This window comes from Oryx dammah, unplaced genomic scaffold, assembly GCF_014754425.2.
Source record: "Oryx dammah isolate SB20612 unplaced genomic scaffold, SCBI_Odam_1.1 HiC_scaffold_13, whole genome shotgun sequence".
NCBI lineage: Eukaryota > Metazoa > Chordata > Mammalia > Artiodactyla > Bovidae > Oryx > Oryx dammah.
The window spans coordinates 55,729,104-55,736,621 of NW_024070197.1; the positions used below are offsets into that span (position 1 = coordinate 55,729,104).

The window sequence follows — 7,518 nt, forward strand, 5'->3', positions numbered from 1 at the left end:
CACCCCAGTCTTCTCTGTCCTTCACTATCTACCAGAGTTTGTACAAACTCATGTCCATTGAGTCAGTGATGCCATCCAACCATCTCATCTTCTGTTGCTCCCTTCTCATGCTGCCCTCAATCTTTTCCCAGCATCAGGGTTTTTCCCAGTGAGTCGGCTCTTCGCATCAGGTGGCCAAAGTATTGGAGCTTCAGCTTCAGCATCAGTCTTTCCAATGACTATTCAGGGTTGATTTCCTTTAGGAGTGACTAGTTTGATCTTGCAGTCCAAGGGACTCTCCAGCACCACAATTCGAAAGCATCAATTCTTCAGCACTCAGCCTTCTTTATCGTCCAACTCTCACATGCGTACATGACTAATAGAAAAACCATAGTTTTGACTACATGGATCTTTGTCAGCAAAGTGATATCTCTGCTTTTTAACACACTGTCTAGGCTTGTCATAGTTTTACTCCCAGGGACCAAGTGTCTTTTAATTTCATGGTTGTCATCAATGTCTGAAGTAAATTTGGAGCCCAAGAAAAAAAAAATCTGCCACTGTTTCCATTGTTTCCCCATCTATTTGCCATGAAGTGATGGGAACAGATGCCATGATCTTCGTTTTCTGAATGTTGAGCTTTAAGCCAACTTTTTGCTCTCCTCTTTCACTTTCATCAAGAGTCTCTTTAGTTCTTTTTTGCTTTCTGCCATTAGGGTAGTATCATCTGTATATTGGAGGCTGTTGATATTTCTCCCAGCAATCTTCATTCCCTGGTGGTTCAGAGAGTAAAGAATCCACCCGCAATGCAGGAGACCTGGGTTCTATCTCAGGGTTGGGAAGATCCCCTGAAGGAGGGCATGGCAATCCACTCCAGTATTCTTGCCTGAAGAATCCCCATGGACAGAAACCCTGGTGGGCCCCAGACCATAGGCTGCAAAGAGTCAGACACAACTGAGCAACTAAGCACACAATCTTCATTCCAGCTTGTGATTCATCAGCCCTACATTTCATTATGATGTACTCTGCATATAAGTTAAATAAGCAGGGTGACAATATACAGCCTTGACGTACTCCTTTCTCGATCTTGAACCAGTCCGTTGTTCCATGTCCAGTTCTAACTGTTGCTTCTTGACCTGCCTAGAGGTTTCTGAGAAGGCAGATAAGGTGGCCTGGTATTCCTATCTCTTTAAGAATTTTCCAGTTTGTTGTGATGCACACACATAAAAGGCTTTCGTGTATCCAATGAGGCAGAAGTAGATGATTTACTGGAGTTCTTTTGATTTTTCAATGATCCAACAGATGTCAGCAATTTGTTCTCTTGTTCCTCCATCTTTTCTAAATTCAGCTTATACATCTGGAAGTTCTCAGTCCACATACTATTGAAGCATACACGATCTTCGTGTACCACTTCTAGATCTAGGTGCTACATGAATTCATCTAAAAATCTGGATCTTCTTGGTTCATCTTTCTTGGACCCTGGTTCTGTTCTCAACCAGGCTGTCTCCTCATTGGGGCAAGATGGCCACCAGCTGCTCCAGACTCACATCTACCCTTTCAGTAACTCCAGAAGAAGAAGCAAGCTTCTTTTCCATTGTTTCAGGATCATCCTATTTGGAATACCTCAAGTCATTTACCAATCCTTGAACAAATCTCTAAGCCAGAGTGACGGTGTGTTCTAATGGGCTTCAGTTTCAGATCTACAACAAGATCTAGAGCTGGTGAGGCTAGCCACCCAGCGGTGGCTCCCTGAGAAAAATCAGTGTGTTATTACCAGCAGAAATGAGAAAGTGATACTGAATGAGCCGAATCGATCTATGTCCATTACAATAAAATAAACAGTAATCATATCTTGTGGGCTATAGCCATGTAGAGTGGACCTAGCACACGAATGTTTATTCAGTTCTGGTCTGGATAACTTATTACATAGACATGTTTGCCCAAAGGCATGGACCACCATCCCCATAATAGCCCTGTTTGTTCTTTTTTTTTTTTTTTAATTTATCTCCTTTCAAGAGAACAGTCCCAGTAACAGAAGCCCTCCCATCTCCTTCAGTCCTGTCTCTGCCAGTCAACAGCCACTGCTAAAGGTAGAAGAGAAAAATCTCCTATCACCTTGATAGGCCTCCTGCTCAGGTGTATTTTTGTTCCTTTACCTAACCCTGAAGGCGATCTTTATTTTCTCCCCTACTGAGTGGTCTGATGACTGTCTGCTTTAATCATTAAAGAGATTTAGAAATTCGCTAGGGGGAAAACTGTAATCCTTGCAGAACAGGAATATCTGAAGTGCTTTTTCTATTAATGACCTTGGCCCTGAAAAGGAATCTGAGTACCAGTGATATATTGCCAGCCTCCAGGCCTGGAGAATGAAGACTTGCTTCTCTGCCTCCTTGTCCTCCATCAGCAGCTGGCCGCAAGGCATCACCAGTCTCGATTAGACCAAGACAAGTGCTTTCAAGTCCATTTCCTCTTTCCAGCCCATTCTGGGCCACAGCCCAGCTCAGGTAAGCTCCCTACTCTTGCCATAATTCAAACAGCCACCCCAGAAGTCCCAGAAGAAATGATCTGCCTGCAGCCTTGAAGCTTTGTCTGAGGAGAACTCAACTCCTTTTTAGGATAGAAAGGGAAGAATACTTAGTGTAAATGAGAATTAAAAGGTATGAAAACTAAAAGCTGTTATCTAGGCAACCAAATTCTTTCTTCTTTCCTAAAAGCAAGGAAGAGAGTCCAGCAGTGATTTCTTCAACACTAAAACCTGCTTGTCCCCTGTTCAAATCCTTCTCTGGCTCCCTAATGTCTTAGAGATAAAAATCAACCTCTTGAGTGTACCTTCCAGGCCTGTGTGATCTGGCTCCTACTTCATTTCTAGTCTCAGTTCTGTTCGTTTTATCCCTCCACTTTGTTTCACTGTGTCTTAAAAAAAACCCATCTTGCTCTTGCCAGAAAGCTAGCTTATTCTCCCTATTTAACATGTTTCTCTGCTTGGTTACCATATTAGTTTGCTTTTGCCCCTCTAACAAATTACCATAAACTTGCTGGCTTGAAACAACATAAATGTTTAAGGATATGGGCTGGAGACATCTGAGAATATCCCAATTTGCAAATTTCATCCCTCTTCATTCCATGTCACTTCTATTACCACATTTGTGAAGTTAATTTATTCTATTTTTCTAACAATTACTGAGAGAACAGTAATAAAATATCCCAGTGTGATTCTGGATTTTTTTCATTTATCACTATAGTTATATCATTTTTTGCTTCAAATATTAAGCTCTTTTAACAGGTACATGAACATATATGATGGTTAAGTCTTCCCAACAAACTGACAATTTAATTAATATGAAATATCCACTTTACTTTTGGTAATACTCTTCTGACCTGACATCTACTTTGTATAATATTTACATAGCTGCATCCTCTTTCTTAAACTGTCAACCTTATGTATTTTCTTCCACTCTTTTGCCTCCAATCTATGTCTTTATATTTAAACTGTTTCTCTCAAGAATGGCATATAGTTAGGTCTTACTTTTTATGTAACCTGACAGCTCTGCCTTGTAATGTACTGTTCTGTTTCTTTAATGTAGTTGTTTGTTAGCATATGTTTAGGTCCACCATTTTTTATTCCCTTGCCATTTATTCCATTTACTCCATCTACTGTGTTGGCCAAAAAGTTCATTGGGATTTTCCCATAAAATGTTATAGAAAAACCTAAATGAACTTTTTGGCCAACCCAATATTTCACCTGTTCCTTTGTTCCTTCTTTTCTCCATTATTATTTGAGTAAACTGAGTACTTTTTAGTATTGTATTTTCTTTCCTTTGACTTTTGAACTATATCACTTTGTGTTATTTTCCTTAGTAACTTCTCTAGAGTAACACTGTCTATTAGAAATACAATGTGAGCCACACATGTAACATTTACAGAATATCTCGATTTTTAGTTCACACATTACCAAACTTAAAAGCAGTTAAATTAATTTAATAATATATTAACCTAACATAACCTAAATATTATCACTTTAATGTGTAATATGATATTTTAGATTCTAAAATTACATTCATACTATCTTTGAAATCTGATCTGAATTTTTATACCTGTAGCATATCATAACTGCTAAAGTGAAAGATAGTTCTGTAAAAACAATAAAATGGTGCCTCATAGAAGAACGAGTATACCACTTCAGTTTTTCATTTAAATTTAAGTAATTAAATGACAAATTCATCTCCTCAGTTTCATTAGACACATTTCAAGTGCTTAGTAGCCCCATGTGGCCAGTGACTGCTGTATTGAACAGAACAGCTCTGGAGTTCACAATATGTACATTTAATTTATCACAGTCCAGCCTAAAATAATATTAAGTTCTTAATTAGCAATGAAGTTCTCCCACAACAGCACAATCCCATTTATCCTTCTTCATACTTTGTGCTATATTCACATATCTTTTTCTTCCATCTATAAATATAGACCTGGCAACACAAGGTTATGATTTTTGCTTTAAGTATCCTGTAGTATCAAAAAATGGACAGAAGATCTAAATAGACATTTCTCCAAAGAAGACCTACAGATGGCCAAAAAGCACATGAAAAGATGCTCAAGGTCGTACATTATCAGAGAAATGAAATCAAACCTACAATGAGGTACTACCTCACACCAGTTAGAATGGCCATCATCAGAAAGTCTAAAACAATAAATGCTGGAGAAGGTGTGGGGAAAGGGGGACCCCTCCTATACTGTGGGTGAGAATGTAAATTGGTACAGCCACTCTAGAGAACAGTATGGAGGTTTCTTAAGAAACTAAAACTAGAACTACCATGTGATCCAGCAATCCCTCTCCCGGGCAAATATCTGGAGAAGATACATGCACTCCTACGTTCATAGCAGCACTATTTACAATAGCCAAGACATGGAAACAACCTAAATGTCCACTGAGAGATGATCAAATAAAAATGCAGTAGGAAGAGGGCTCCAAAGATGGGAAGTGAAGTCAGTGCCTCAGTAGCCAAGGAAAACTGTAGAAGGAAGAGTCAAATGTTGACAGAGATCTATAATTCAGTTGCAGTTTCATACTGTGGTCTCCCTAAGGAGTTGGCTTTTCAATGAGGATGACAATGGAATAGATGAAGCTGAGACCACTTCTGTGGTTTCTATGACCCTCTATGCAGTCATGTATCCTGTGTTTAATGAGATGGAATGAGTAAATCTGTCTGTAGCTCAGACACTGAGAGAAGCTTTCATTAAGGCTGAAAAAAGAAATCCCATGACTCATACAAGACATCATTATGAAAATTTTAGGGACAAAAAAGTGTAGAAGTCAACTTCACAGAGTCCCTTCTTCAAATGACAGCTGATGATGTAGAAGAGTATATGATTAAATGACCAGAGCCAGAATTCCAAGACCTAAATGAAAAAGCACAAGCACTTAAACAAATTCTCAGTAAGATCCCAGATGAGATAAATGACAGAGTGAGGTTTCTGCAGACAGTCAAGGATATAGCACGTGCAATAAAAGAACTTCTTGATAAAAAGTGATCAGTGTCTTCAAGAAATATCAGTCCCAGAACCACAGGGCACTTGAATACCAAAAGAAAAGGTCTGTGAAGTACTCCAAAAGTTTCAGTGGTACTCTGAAAACCTATTTTAAAGATGACAAGGTAATAAATGTGTTCATAAGTGCCAACCAACTAATTCATCAAACTGACTTCATATTTCAGACCTCAAAACTATGGCCTGAAAGTTGTATATGTTAACAGATATACTTCTCAGTGGCAGCACTGGATTGTCTGTATCCATAAACTTTAAAGTTTGACTGTATAAATTATCAGTCCCTTCTGAATGGATCTAATAATCCAGAATGTTGAATGGGATTACTGGCATATTATACCATGTTTTTGTAAAATATAGCTTAATCATAATCATTCTGAAGATTTTACATCACTTTTGCTATTATCATTCTTTTAAGAATGCTAAGCCAAAAGAATTTATGCCTTACATGTCATTATATAACTTTCCTTGAAAGAATTATAAATATTGAGGTTTGTTTCTGACATTTTAACTTGAAAGTGATATGCTACAAGATAGTACTTTAACATCATTTGCTGCCAAATATTCAATAAATGGTTTACATCTATTAAATATTTCTTTACTTGAAAATATGCATAAATATATATATATAGATAGATAGATAGATAAAATCAGAAGACCAAGATGACTGTGTAATGTCTAAAGAGCTTCTAACAGGAGTTTATTAGCAGTTTATCAGATAATAAAGCAGTAAGAATTCCTATATTTCTGTCCTTAATCACTCTGGGTAAAAACTAGTTAATGGAGATACTTTTGCTAGTTATTATATCTGAGATACTGAGTATTTTTCCAAACTTGTTTTAAGAGACTTATGAGAAGCAGATGGCAGTTTACAGCGTCTTCACACTATACTGCCACTTTTGAACACTATGATGATGTAAAATTAACTCTTTCTGATTTGCTGGGCCCTAATAAGCTCTGCTGAAGCCTGGCTTGGAGAATTTTGAGCATTACTTTACTAGAATGTGAGATGAGTGCAATTGTGCAGTAGCTTGAGCATTCTTTGGCATTGCCTTTCTTTGGGATTGGAATGAAAACTGACCTTTTCCAGTCCTGTAGCCACTGCTGAGTTTTCCAAATTTGCTGGCATATTGAGTGCAGCACTTTCACAGCATCATCTTTCAGGATTTGAAAGAGCTCAACTGGAATTCCATCATCTCCACTAGCTTTGTTTGTAGTGATACTTTCTAAGGCCCACTTGACTTCACATTCCAGGATATCTGGCTCTAGGTGAGTGATCTGGTATTCCCATTTCTTTCAGAATTTTCCACAGTTTATTGTGATCCACACAGTCAAAGGCTTTCACATAGTCAATAAAGCAGAAATAGATGTTTTTCTGGAACTCTCTTCCTTTTTCTATGATCCAGCAGATGTTGGCAATTTGATCTCTGGTTCCTCTGCCTTTTCTAAAACTAGCTTGAACATCCATCTAAGTCAAGGCTATGGTTTTTCCAGTAGTCATATATGGATGTGAGAGTTGGACTGTGAAGAAGGCTGAGTGCCGAAGAATTGATGCTTTTGAACTGTGGTGTTGGAGAAGACTCTTGAGAGTCCATTGGACTGCAAGGAGATCCAACCAATCAGTCCTAGAGGAAGTCAGTCCTGGGTGTTCTTTGGAAGGCCTGACGCTAAAGCTGAAACTCCAGTACTTTGGCCACCTCATGCCAAGAGTTGACTTATTGGATAAGACTCTGATGCTGGGAGGGATTGGGGGCAGGAGGAGAAGGGGACAACAGAGGATGAGATGGTTGGATGGCATCAGCGACTCGATGGACGTGAGTCTGAGTGAACTCCGGGAGTTGGTGATGGACAGGGAGGCCTGGCGTGCTGCAATTCATGGGGTTGCAAAGAGTCGGACACGACTGAGCAACTGAACTGAACTGAACAGAATAAGCTCTGCACCTTTCTTCCATGAATAGCCACAACTATAGTAATGTGAAGCCATACCGGTGCTAGTTGTGC

At 38.8% G+C, this 7,518-nt stretch overlaps 1 pseudogene; it reads left to right on the plus strand.

Moving 5' to 3' along the window:
• Positions 1-5,072: 5,072 nt before the first annotated feature.
• On the plus strand, positions 5,073-5,723 carry LOC120873338 (annotated as a pseudogene).
• The last annotated feature ends 1,795 nt before the right edge of the window (positions 5,724-7,518 follow it).